This window comes from Balaenoptera physalus (genome assembly GCF_965194825.1).
Source record: "Balaenoptera physalus genome assembly, chromosome: 3".
Lineage (NCBI taxonomy): Eukaryota > Metazoa > Chordata > Mammalia > Artiodactyla > Balaenopteridae > Balaenoptera > Balaenoptera physalus.
In genome coordinates this window covers 38,352,964-38,366,890 of record NC_138890.1, presented here as the reverse complement: position 1 = coordinate 38,366,890, position 13,927 = coordinate 38,352,964, and the positions used below count along the sequence as shown (strand labels likewise).

The window sequence follows — 13,927 nt, the reverse complement described above, 5'->3', positions numbered from 1 at the left end:
GCCGGGCTCTCCCCAAGGGCCTAAAATCTCTGTGCTTCACTCCGTTTGCTGCATTAGTCCCCGTAATCCTGGGGGCTGGGCTTCGGGAAGAACAAAATCTAATTTGGGCATTTCATTTTATGAGTTGATCATTATTTGGTTTCCTCTCTGGTTCAGAATCAAGGGCCAAGAACACAGGCTCGTAAGTACATAGTTACCGTGGTGTGTTTTCACGCTGCAGCAAGTGGCTAAAATGCGTTGGAGGGTAAGAGGATTAGACAGAGAACGGCGTCTAGTAAATATTAATAGGAAGTCATCCTGCGAGGTGATACGGAGCATTCCAGCAGACCCGAGGCCAGAGGAGACATAGACAGGACGTAATAGGGTTCAGGATCTATCTATTTGCCTTTTCAAACAATAGTCAAATGAATAACGGTAACTGGATTTCAGATACGGCTTCTGCCTAAGCACGTGAAAGCAGGGAACCCAAGCAAAAAGAAATGAGGTGAAGCTCTTTGTGGCCTCACCAAGAATAATGGATACTGTCAGGGAAAAAAAAAACCAAACAGGAAAATTAAATTTCCTCAGAGAAACAGGGAGGGTGTAGGGAGGGAGGTGAGACAACCATGGCTTCCTTGGCCCGGGTCCAGTGAGCCGGCCCTCCCTGCCAGCCAAGCCAGGTACACGGGCGGGTCACAGCCCGTCACAACAAATTACCAGGGGCTGCCCTAATTCTTGAGTTCTATTGGGATTTTGGGGTATTGATTTGTGTTGGGCTCAGCGTCAGCTGGGCTTTCAAACTCTTTTTGTTTTGGAGAGACTTTCGTTAAGATGGTATTTGTTCTCCTGGGCAGGCCCTGACCCCAGGAACGACTGTGAAGGTGGTGGGATTGGTTTGAGTCACTCTTCCCCGCTCTCTGTCCCCTCCAGGCCCCCTGCGCTTTGTATTTTCCCTCCGCTGCTCCTCACACTCAGCTCTCCCTCTTTCTCCAACCTGAACTGGCCCTACAGGCCAGGGAACTCCAGCCCTTTCCGGGGCCCGGGCTGTGTTATTTATTTATTTATCTATCTATCTATTTATTTAACACCTTTTTTTTAAACATCTTTATTAGAGTATAATTGCTTTACCATGGTGTGTTAGTTTGTGCTGTATAACAAAGTGAATCAGCTATACATATACATGTATCCCCATCTCTCCTCCCTCTTGCGTCTCCCTCCCACCCTCCCTATCCCATCCCTCTAGGTGGTCACACAGCACCCAGCTGATCTCCCTGTGCTATGCGGCTGCTTCCCACTAGCTATCTATTTTACGTTTGGCAGTGTATATATGTCCATGCCGGGCTGTGTTTTTTAATGTAAAGAAGCTGTCATGGGCAGAGATGGTACTTTTACTGTACCTTCTGTGTGTTTTTTGTTTTGTTTTATTTGAGAAAATATATGGCCAAAGCTAATCAGATTTCAGAAAAGCTCTTTAAGGTGCTAATTCATTCCTAATTATAATAGGAAATAAAATGTATTTATTTGAACATAAAATAAATAACATTAAAAAGGTGCTTTAACATAAAAAATTAAGGTACCCTGAATACTTCCATTTAAGTGTGGTAGAGTGAACAGCTCTATTAGTCTGGGTTTCCTCCCCAAACGCAGCTAAAATGACGTTAATTAACTGAAGATGGTAAAACCCATAAAGACAAAGAAAGAAAATGAGAGAAGTCAGCAGGCTGGAAGATGGGAGGTAGGAGTGATAAGGGGCTTCATAAAGAGTTAGGGAAGCTGAGACCTAGGAACCTTTAAGGTGGGGGGCTGTAAAAAGCGTGTTGACTCACCCCACAAAATGTCTAGAGATTCAGGAATTGGAGGCACTGGGCTCCTCTGCAAGCCAGGGTGCAGGTGTCCCGAACACAGGATGAGTTTAAAACCTGATTAAGGAGCAGTTAGACCCCAGGGCCCCGCTCCCAGTCTGAGCAGCTGGGCAACTCTCCCTTCCTCATCCCAGCTGAAGACAGAATGTGTCTTCTCTGGAGAGGTTGAACTTGAGAGGTTCTGGGCTTGGGACACAGCTGAGCATAGAGGTGATGTGCTTCATTGGAAATGGGTATTAAGTGAAAGGCTCTTCGTTGAGAGCCTCCGCTTCCTTTCATCACTCAGCTCCCAGAATGCAGTGGTCAGCCTCACACCTCTACACAGGTAAGATGGATGGTGGTTCTCAGGGCGACTGGACCAACGCAAGAAACAATCCTACAGCTACTGGGTCCTTCCTGGTCAGTGCTCCCCTTGTAAGTGAATGAACAGTCAAAGCCTTTTAGTCTGTTTGGGCTGATTTAACAAAATACCATAGACTGGGTAGTTTATAAACAATAGAAATTTATTTCTTACAGTTCAGGAGGCTGGGAAGTGGTTTGGTGAGGGCCCTCTTCTGGGTTCATAGCTAGGACCTTTTTGCTGTGTCCTCACATGGTTGAAGGGGACTCAACCCTTTGTGGGGTCTCTTTATAAGAGCATTAATCCTACCCATGAGGGGTTCCATCCTTATGACCTAAGCACCTCCCAAAGGTCCCACCTCCTAATCCTATCACATCAGGCATTAGGATTTCAACATATGAATTTTGTGGGGGGCACAGACATTCAGACCATAGCAGCCTCCTCTCATTATAGCCAAGTACTGAGGATAGCTTCTAAACGGAAACACAGAAACTGAAAGAAAATAATGGGGAAAACAAAATATGGAGGAAACCAAGACAATGCAGTGATAAAGAATGGCTTAAAAAATTAGTATCTTCAGAGAGCTAAGAAGTTATATCTACGAGACAAGAATAAGATGTTGTAAAAAGTACTCAACTTTCTGACAGTTAAATATATGTTAACTGGAGTAAAAGTTTCAATAAAAAATACTGTGATAAAGTAGAGGAAATCTCCCTGAAAGTTGGTGGAAAGGAGAGAAAAGAGAGAAGACAGGGAGAGAATAGAGGATCTATCTTGGAAGTCAAACATCAGTTAATAGGAATTCTAGAAAAGGGGAAAAGGAAACTAAAGGAAAAGATAATGTCAAAGAAATAATATTTCCTGTAACTGAAGGACCTAAGTTTCTAGATGCAAAGTGTCCGCCAAAGTGTTCAAAACAAAGACAGCAATAGGACCCTCACAGGGTGCATCATTGTTAAATTCCAGAATGCCAGAAACAGAGACCTTAAAGCTTCCAGAGAGAAGAAACAGGTCATGTACGAAGGAGAGAAATCAGAATGGCATTGGGCTTCTTAACAGCTACATTGGAAGCTGGAAGTTAGGGGAAAAGTGTCTTTACATTGTTGAGAGAAAACAGCATTCATTCTGGAATTGATTTCCCAGACAAGCTGTGAATCAGTTGTGAGGAATGAAAAAAGACATGTATGATCTGAAAAATTTTACATCCCATAGCAGCCTTTCTCAGTTTGTTTTCTACCCTATTGAAGAAGTACAATAAGAAAGAGAAATTCATGGAATACAGGAAATAGGGGATCCAACACAGATGAGAGCTGAAGGGAATTCCCAGGCAGATGATGAAAGAGGTTCCAAAATGACAGCTGCTTAGCTGGTCTAGAGAGCACCCAGTACAGGTTGGAACTAAAGGATGGAGGGTTGCAGGATGGGTGTCCCTAAGCAAAAATGTCCTTGAGAGATTGCCAATGGATTTGGGTATGCTGAGAGAAATTCTTAGAATTCCATGGGAATGTCTGGGGATAAATTAGTAACAGGCACATAGAAAGCTAAGCAAACAATAATCTCAGTCACAATCACAACAAAAATAAGGCAAGACAACTGCAGGAAAATCAAAAACTTGTGGAAGAAAGAAAATGAAGTCATAGCATGACCACTTCTATGAGCAATACACACACAGTTATATTATTTTAAGTGCTAGATTATGGTTAGCAAAATCGTGATCAGAATATGTTAGGCGAGTGGAGAGAGAGGACGGGCGCATATGGGGAGGGCAACCGTGGAAGAAGGTCAAGGCCACAGTGGGAAGTCTATAGATAATGCCTAAAATGGAACATTCAAGAAATACTGGTTCATGAATTTTATTTTCATATATGAAAATAAATATCTGGAGAAACATTTCAAAGAGCTGAAAGTCACTGGCCTTAGAGAGGGAATCAGGGGTACAAAGACTGATAAAGGGAACTCTTGTTTTTCTGGCAAAGGCCCTGTGGAAGTATTTGACTTTTTAAAGGTTTTATAGTAATTGCTCTGATAAATCGAAACTTAAATTTAACAAAAGAAAAAAGGATCTTCTAATCTCACCTTCTACATATTAATTGTCAGTAGTTTGGTGAATATTCTTTTGGCCTTTGTTTTCTATGCATACTATAAAAAATATAATTTTTAATTTTCCCATCTTTGGATAGTTGTCTTAATGCAATTTGTCTTCCATTTTCTTTTTCACTTGTATCTTCAATACTTTTTCCACGTTAGAGAGGTTAATAGTAGTACTTTTTATTGAATGTATGTTTCAGTAATCACAACTACAACCTTATACTTTGGAGAAAGAACACTACCTGTGAGTGGGAGAGCCAGCCCTCAGGGCCCTGTTTGCTCTGGGCCTTCCCTTCAGCTGGCTCACCATTGGGTGTCATTTGTCCAAACTCCTATTCAGGTATTAATCAATGAGGGTTTAATAAATTATGGCTCCTCCCAGACATATTTGCAATTTAATGGATAACTCCTGAAGATTAAATAACAAGCATATAACTTTAAGAATGAGCTAGTAATGAGAAAATTCCAGGTGCTTTCACAGAAAGTAGAAGGGATTGTTTTTGTGTAGAGAATTTCCAGTATAAATAGTTTCCTAACCCTGCTTCTTGTTCTAGAAGATGGACTTCCCCATTGTGCAAGGTAGTGCTCTGCCCTCCCTGTGGAACTCCTCTCTGTTTTCCCCCAACCCCAGACAGCAAGGGCATGGGCACATGCTCCAGGCTTGACACCCCTCTGCCCAGAGCTTTGACTCTTGAGAGTAACACAAAAATGAAGAGATGCTATTCATGGTGGTGTGCTGTGTTAGCACCACATCCCTGCTCTTCCTCCCGGCCCCCTTGTCTTGTCACTGTGCTGTCATCCACTGCTGCCTGTTCTTGCTACACCCTCTCTGGCTCTAAGGATGGGGTATCTGCTCTCCCCGTACATCTCCATCTTTGGGCTGAGCAGAAACCTGGTCCCTCAATTCCCACAGCGCCAAGAAGCCAGGAGACAACTTCTAAGGGGAACATGGCGATGGCTGGGGACAGTGGAAGAGGAACACACATGCAAGAGCAATACCGCACAGGATAGAACTGCCTCTGGGTCTAGGGCAGATCTGCCTTGCTCACAGCCTACCTCTGTGTTACCTGGAGTAGCGACTTCCCACTTCTGACCTCCTCTTTTCTGGAAGTGCTCTAGGTGTCTTTCGAATCCCAGAGAGCAGAAAGTATTTCTTCTCATGCCTGTATAAGGACTGGCCTCTTTCCAGGAGTACTGGCGGTGGGAATGCTATTTCTCTTCAGGGTGAACCCCATCCTCTTCAAGGAATTTTGGTCAGGTCCTGTGGCCCAGACAAGACTATCACAAAATAGTTTGAGATGGGTACCTTTCCTAAACTCTGGGTGACTTAGTCTTTCTTAAGCTCACCTGTCACCCTAACAAGAAAGGGTGCAATTACCGGTACTGCCTGGGATTGGCAGTTGGAGATCTGCCACTCAACACATGTGTCTGCCTAACCCAGGGAGGACAGACATGCAAGTCTCAATATCTAGATGGGAGTCGCAGTCATGGCAGCCAAGTGAGTGCCCAATATCCATGTGCAAAAGCTCTGGTTAAAGCTGGAGTAGAATATACGGCTCAGGCTCAAGGCTAATTAGGCCTCTTCTTTGCATCCTGAATCTAAATCCGGGGACCACATACTCAGGCATGCTGACAAGCAGTGGGAGACATGCAGCGGATCCTACATCTATTTGCCCAACCTGCAGCGTGGACCGAGATGGCAAGCTTGCCTCCACTATCCAGCCGGGATGGGCCAGCAAAACCATCAGGTGTAACACTGCTCACAGTAAATGTCAAGGGATGGTCAGGTGGATTATCCTCCCCTCTTCCTGTGTGGAGGAGTAGGTAGGGGATGGAGAGGGGGACAGAAGCATGTCCTTCCAGGAGGGAGAAGGGGAAAGGATGCCGCACAGTACCTAACAGAGTGTCTGGCACTTGGTGTCTGCTCAGTGAATGTTTATGAATGAGAAGCAGCAAATGATCAGAAGCTAATGAGAAACACAAGACGAAGAGGAGCTCAGAGAAGGCTTCATGGAGGAGGGTCACCTAGAGTCATCTTCCCCATCCCTCTGTGGCCTGAGACTGGAGCATAGCTCATCTGAGATTGTATAATTAAAATGTCTCCCTGAGTAGCTATGGAGGTCTATGGCCATGGGAGCAAAATTATCTGTCATCAGTTTGGTTGGGTGTTGGCTGGAACTTTTGGATCCATTAGTAATTGTCATTGAAGTTGAATATAAATAAGTGATACGATCTAGATGTCCTTAAATTTCACCCCACTAAAATTACCTCATAAAACTTGGACCTTCTGCAGGATTACTGACAAAAAGAAAAATAAATGTCAATAAAGCTTCCATGTACCCTTGACTAACAACTGAATCATATCCAAAAGTCATATACCAATTGTGGAGTCTCTCACCCACCATTCTGATCAGTAAATCACTCCAGCAGCCAGCCCACACCCACACATGGATTTTGGATGACAAGTGGCGCAACTGGAAAATCTTGAATGTCCCTGGAATCAATGGCAGGAAGGAGGAAGCACATTGAGTGAGAGAACTGAGTACGGAGAAAAGCTGGACAAGAAACATCCAGGGGGTGGCGAGCACACCCAATTGGCGGATGAGCTAATCTGCTCATTAATCTCTCCGCCGCTCTGTCTAAAGGAAGCATTTGATGCTGGTATCCCAGAGAAACTGCCTTCTTAGGGGCAGAAGGTTATTGACAAGAATTTACAGGTACTTAGGGGATATTCCTAAAAACTGTGCATGACCAACAAGTGTGCCCCTGTGTGCCTGTGAGAAACAATGTTGGGGCTGACCTGCTCAGTTCAGGCCTCTGCTAAGAAGCCAGCATTTTATTTTAATTGATTAATTAATTAACTGATTAATTAATTAAAAAATTGAAGTATAGTTGATTTACAATGTTGTGGCAATCCCTGCTGTACAGCAAAGTGACTCAGTTACACACATAGAGACATTCTCTTTTTTATATTCTTTTCCATTATGGTTTATCACAGGATATTGAGTATAGTTCCCTGTGCTATACAGTAGGGCCTTGTTCTTTTTTTTAAACATCTTTATTGGAGTATAATTGCTTTACAATGGTGTGTTAGTTTCTGCTTTATAACAAAGTGAATCAGTTATACATATACATATGTCCCCATATCTCTTCCCTCTTACGTCTCCCTCCCTCCCACCCTCCCTATCCCACCCCTCTAGGTGGTCACAAAGCACCGAGCTGATCTCCCTGTGCTATGCGCTGCTTCCCACTAGCTATCTATTTTACGTCTGGTAGTGTATATATGTCCATGCCACTCTATCACTTTGTCCCAGCTTACCCTTCCCCCTCCCCGTATCCTCAAGTCCATTCTCTAGTAGGTCTGTGTCTTTATTCCCGTCTTGCCCCTAGGTTCTTCATGACCATTTATTTTCTTTTTTTTTAGATTCCATATATATGTGTTAGCATACGGTATTTGTTTTTCTCTTTCTGCCTTACTTCACTCTGTATGACAGACTCTAGGTCCATCCACCTCACTACGAATAACTCAGTTTCATTTCTTTTTATGGCTGAGTAATATTCCATTGTATATATGTGCCACATCTTCTTTATCCATTCATCTGTCGATGGACATTTAGGTTTCTTCCATGTACTGGCTATTGTAAATAGAGCTGCAGTGAACATTGTGGTACATGACTCTTTTTGAATTACAGTTTTCTCAGGGTATATGCCCAGTAGTGGGATTGCTGGATCTTATGGTAGTTCTATTTTTAGTTTTTTAAAGGACCTTGTTCTTTAACCATCCTATATATAATAGTTTGCATCTGCTAATCCCAAACTCCCAGTCCTTCCCTCCTCCGTCTTCCCCTTGGCACCCACCAGTCTGTTCTCTATGTCTGTGAGTCTGTTTCTGTTTTGTAGATAGGTTCATTTGTGCCATATTTTAGATTCCACATATAAGTGATATCATATGGTATTTGTCTTTCTCTTTCTGACTTACTTCACTGAGTATGATCATCTCTAGTTGCATCCATGTTGCTGCATATGGCATTATTTCATTCTTTTTGTGGCTGAGTAGTGTTCTATTGTATCTTCTTTATCCATTCATCTCTTGATGGACATTTAGGTTGTTTCCATGTTTTGGCTATTGTGAATAGTGCTGCTATGAACATAGGGGTGCATGTATCTTTTTGAATTATAGTTCTGTCTGGGTACATGCCCACCAGTGGGATTGCTGGATCATATGGTAATTCTGTTTTTAGTTTTCTGAGGAACCTCCACACAGAAGCCAGCATTTTAAACACTAAGAAGACCAGCTGGCCCTACCTCGTACCATGCTCCTTTCACCCCACCCAGTCAACAAGTCTATACCAGTGACCTAGTTCTTTCTCAGAGTGGTCATGCCAACCTCGCACTTTTGTTGCTGGGGCAAGGGAAGGCTCTGAGTGCTTTGGGATAAAGGAGGCACTTAGAATCTATGCCTTTCCCTTGGCCACCAGATGCAGAGCCCCACATTTGCCAACAGAACCCTCCCCCCATCTCTGTAGGCAGGCCTCCTTCTCTTCTGCTGTGGCTGGGCTTCTACCATGTGACAGAGGACCTAGGGGCATGGCCACAGTCACCTCCAAGTGCACAGTCACCAAACCTAGCAACCTCGGGAGAAAAACAGAGGACTTAGAGTTCAGAAGACTTAGAACAACGGAAAAGACTCTATTACTCTGTCTTGGGTCCCTTGCCCTGTCTTTGAACCAGTCTCTCCAGCCAGGGAAATGGGGATGGGCCATATACTAATTATTTCGGAGGGATGGGCATGGAACTGGATTGGCAGTCCCACCAGACTAACAAGGGAAGCCTAGTGAAGCAGCAGCAATGCCATGAATGGAGGTGTGTGTGGGGGGAGGCTGTTATCCAATGAACCAGAGGAGAGAGAGATTAGATAAAGCAAAGTAGCAGATGTCTCCCACACTAGGGAAATAAGAAAAAAATGAGCAGTAAGGTTTGGCAGAACGTGGAGAAATTCTGAAGTAGATGGCAATACCTAAAGATTTCTTTAGGGTGCTAGAGGCTTTAGGTGTGGATGGAGAGGAAGTTGGTAAGACATTGGCCAGGCCCTGACATTGCTGGAAAAGTGACTGCAAGAGCCAGTCACACCTCTTCCTACATAAAGGTCAGCAGACTATCCCTGGCTGGAGGGAGCACCATACTGACCCTTGGTGGCTTCTTGGTTTAAACTTATTTTCTCTAACTTAAATAACAAAGATGTCAGGATCTCTTTCTCACTGCTTTAGGAGGTTTCTTTCCCATTGCTGGTGGTCATTGAGCTGTCAGGAAGGCTGCCAGTTTACATTAAGGAAATTTAGTTCTTTTGTTTAAACCCTGGAGAAATTCATTGCATCCAGAAAGACAGTTGGCATCTTGGCACATTGGGGTCTGATGGAACCCATGAACAGTGAATAGTGAATATTTAGAGACACAAGAGTAACCACAAGAACCACAGGGAAGATGGGGTCAGCTGAAAGGAAATCTGCTGATTTCCTAGGAGAGGGAAGTAAATAAAAGTGACGTTGTCCCCTGACGTATCACCCAGGTAATATTTTGGTGTGGCAGTACATATCAAAATCATAAATTTGTTTGCCAGGTGTGGTTACTGAGGCTGAATGTTAAAGGGTGCTTGGAGTGTTGTGTTAAGAAGGATTCTGAAGCAGTGTCTGGACTCAGCCAGAAGCAGTGCTATAATGGATACAGGGAAGCATTCCAGTGTCATCAAGATGGAGCATGGTGGTATACATCCACTATATTTGTCTTCTTCAAGGATGCAAGAATCTAATTTCCAAGGTGTTATCCCAGAAAACAATTACAATGGAAGAAAAAAATGCTGTATGCCTCAGAAGTGTTCTTCTTGCTCTCATTTACTGTAGCAGCAATTCGTCCTACAGTAGGGTAATGGTCACTTGTCAGAATTAAATTGTTGACCATGAAGATCATGGAGAAACACAGGAAAATGTGGGACATACTAATGCTGAGGAAAAAGGAAACATTTATATGCAAGAAATGATCGCAAATAGGCATAAAAAAGACATATAATAAATACATATTTGTGTGCATGTGGGGGCCATTTCTTTCATGTTCATTAGTGTATAGAACCCAGTTCCTATCACAAAGCAGGTACAGTAAATACCTGTTGACTATTTTATTGCTAGCTTTATACATTTTTACAATAAAATAGTTCCCCAAAGAAGAAATAAAAACTAAAACAAAAAATCCAAACTGCCAAAAATTAATGTGTTTGCAGAAATAACAATTTGTTCTGCTTTCTCCAGTCAGCTTTGCATTACACTTAGACTCATTCTAGGACTTCACTGAATAACTCCAAAGACATCTGTTAAATTCTTCCAGGCAGTCACATTTATCAATAAAGACTTATTCACTCTTCTTTTACTTCCAGATGCTCAGGCTTGGGCTTCTGAAATTCTGAAAGCACCCTTGTTTATTATTCTTCCAGAGATTGTTGACTTGCCCCAAAGAAAGTTTTTCTTTCATTTTGTGTAGTCAGAGAGGTAACTAACTACAAGAATGGCTTCAATAGCATCTCCAAGGCCAGCTGAAAGCTTTTGATGGAATTCAAAATTCATATCTGAAGTCTATGGATATGGTTACTGAGTGATTGACAGATCAAGGCCAGGTATCAAACAGACCTCAGATATTGACAAAACCTCTGCTCATTGGAGTGAACTCCAAATATGTGGACAAGTGATCAAATACTATATAACTTCACTAACTTCAGAAACTCTCATAATATTCCCTAATTCCATCAAACAGTAATTATTCTTTTCTCTGAACTACACAAAGCACTCATAACCCTCAACTAGGAAATTAAAGTTTATTTTCAATTTCCTTGGGCAAGGCAAAGGCAAGGGTAAATTCACAGTCTGTAGCATGTCTGGAACTAGAAAAGCATTGAAAATGTGATGGGGAGTTACAATGTAGGAAAATCATCCAAAGACAATGCAATATTTAGCTGATGGTAATCTCAGAATATGAGAGATGAGGACAGAAGCCGCTGGATGAACAGGCAGTATCTCTGGGAGCAAAGAAAAAACGGAGAGGGGAGGCAGTTATTGCAGTGATTTAGACCAAGAAAAAAAGCCATGGTGTATCTGTCTACAGCAGTCTAATATACTAGAAAACATGACATCTGTCTGTTTCACTGGGTCCAAAATAGTCAATTTACTGTCACATGTAATTTACTCATTATACAGTAATAGTTTTCTGTCTCTCTTTACTACTCACCTAAATATCTTCTGTTCCTAGCCCTTTCTTTTTAATACCATCATTTTTAAAATTATAATAATTCTTGCATGTATCTATTCTACCAATTTTGCTGAATGTCTCCCATGAACAGGCAGTATGTGAGCATAAGGGTTAGAGAGTGAGCAATAAAAAATGGTGAGGGACACAGGTAATCACAATTTGGTGGTATGATACCAGGATGAATTAGGTGCTCTCAAAGCACTAAAGAGGAGGCCTAACCTTGGTTGGCAAAGGCTTTCTGGAAGCGGTGACAGTCTAGTTCTGAAGATAAAATGGCTTGGGTGGTGCAGAAGCATCCTATATCACCTACAATCCTTCTCAGATAAAAGAACTGTTAACATTTATGTGTGTTTTATTCTAGTGGTTTTTTTTTTTCTATACACAGACAGGTAGGTAGATATATAGAAATGGTAATAATAATGATTATACAGATATACATAGGTTTATAGAACTGTGATCATAATCTCTATGTATCTTTCATTGCTGTCTTTTCCATGCTTTTAAATATGTATTGAAAACATGGATTTTGATAGATGAATAATACTGTATTGTGTAGATGTTTCATAATGTATTTGATCATTCTCTTTGGGTTCATCAGAGTTTTTGTTTCCAAGCCACAAAACTCAACCCAGGCTAAATTAAGTGGAAGAGGAATGTACTGGAATAATATTACGTAGCCATAGAATCTATGGAAGGGCTGGGAAAATAAGCTAAGAACAAGAGCAGAAATCAAGATAGACCCAGCACTGGGAACTGTATTTAGGGTTGACCACAGAAACAATGCCTTTAGCATTTATTGATACTTAGGTGTCAGTGTTCTGAGAAGGAGCATCTTTCTGGCCAAGCCTAGAAAGTAAGTCCCACCCTACCTACAAGGGAACAGACTTACAGTAAGAAGTGGGGCCCTGTGTCCCATCAAGACTCAGCCAATAGGGCCTTTCCCCAAACAGGAAAGGCATTAGGATATGGCTAGCAGAAAACCCCCAGGAATATCCAGTACCTCCTTATTGTTGGATGTTTATTGTTAGTTGTTTCCTTTTTCCTTTGTATTATAAAACTATTGAATGTTCTACAAAATCGTTGAACATCTCTCTGATTACCTCCTTAAAATACATCCCCTAGAAATGGAATTTCTGAATAAAAGAGTGTGAACATTTTTAAGTATCTTGATACCTATTGCCAAGTTACTTTTCTGAAAAGTTGTATCAATTTAAACTCACTCTTGAAGTGTGGTGTGTATGAGTGCGCCCATTTTCTGTGCCCCACGTTGAGCATTATCGTTTTTGGGAACCTTCATGTTCACTCCTTTCTAGTCTGTACTCATATATTCAGCCTGTACCTCTTTAAAATTACATTTTGAAGTCAAAGCACCTAGTGGCACAGCAAACAATTCAGTAAATAAGTTGTTTATTTTCTTGAGTTTATTTGAAATAATTACCTTTATTGATTTTCTTCCCCATTAATTTGATTAATTCAGGGGCTGCTGCTTTTAATATGCTGTAGAGAAGCTGTTTCTTTTTTCCATTCTGGAAGGGAAGTGTTTACAAAGCAGTGAGTGCGTCTGATATAACAGAGGACTGAATTCTGCAGGTGAGGTTCTGAGGCTGTTGCTGATGCTGTCCTGGGCATCTTCCTCTCAGACCTCCTGGCAACAGGGGAGTGCACATCTCCAGAAGTAGGTACTTTCAGAGAGCCATGGCAGTGATCTAAGTCCAGCAGCCCTTAAACTGGGATGAATATGAAACCCAGAGAGGTGATGAAATATTTCATGACTCTTCTATCAACTTAGAAGAACATGTTTTTTAGCAAGAAATTGAAAGGCATGAAGAATGTTAGGACCTGGGCTTTCATCAAGAGAATGCAAGTGGGGTCCAGGAAGAAGCACTTAATGAGAAGTCGGGGCCCCAGAATGCTAGTCCTACTTTGCCATCAACTAGCTGTGTGGTGTTAGAGAAGCCACTTACACCTCTGGATTTCACCAGGGAGTGGGCCATAGGATCTTAAGGGGAATTTCTCTTCTGATAGCCAAAGATTCTAAAGTTACTCACTTTGGATTTTTCAACATTGTTTGACTTCAAATGGCAGTGGTACTCAAACCATATCTTTCACTTTGCTGTCAGATAGGAAGTAACTGAATCAGTAAACACGTGTCTTTTCCCCTTATCCTTGGGCTCAGAAGCTTCTCTGGGGCCTGCAAGACTAGCCAAAAGTCAGGCATAAAGCAAACTAAATTCTTGCAGAGAAAGCCACTTTTTTCCTCTATTTGCATAATTTGATTCTAATGTTCTGCCCTTGTCAAGTTCTTTCCTACTTGTAGACATTTATGCAATGGATTATAACTGTATTATTTTATTGTTGGTCATTAACC

The 13,927-nt window shown here is 42.0% G+C and overlaps 1 long non-coding RNA gene across 2 annotated transcripts in view; it reads right to left on the bottom strand.

Moving 5' to 3' along the window:
• The window catches only part of LOC309658261, a 477,588-nt gene that overhangs the window by 136,671 nt on the left and 326,990 nt on the right, over window positions 1-13,927 (bottom strand). The window lies entirely within an intron of this gene.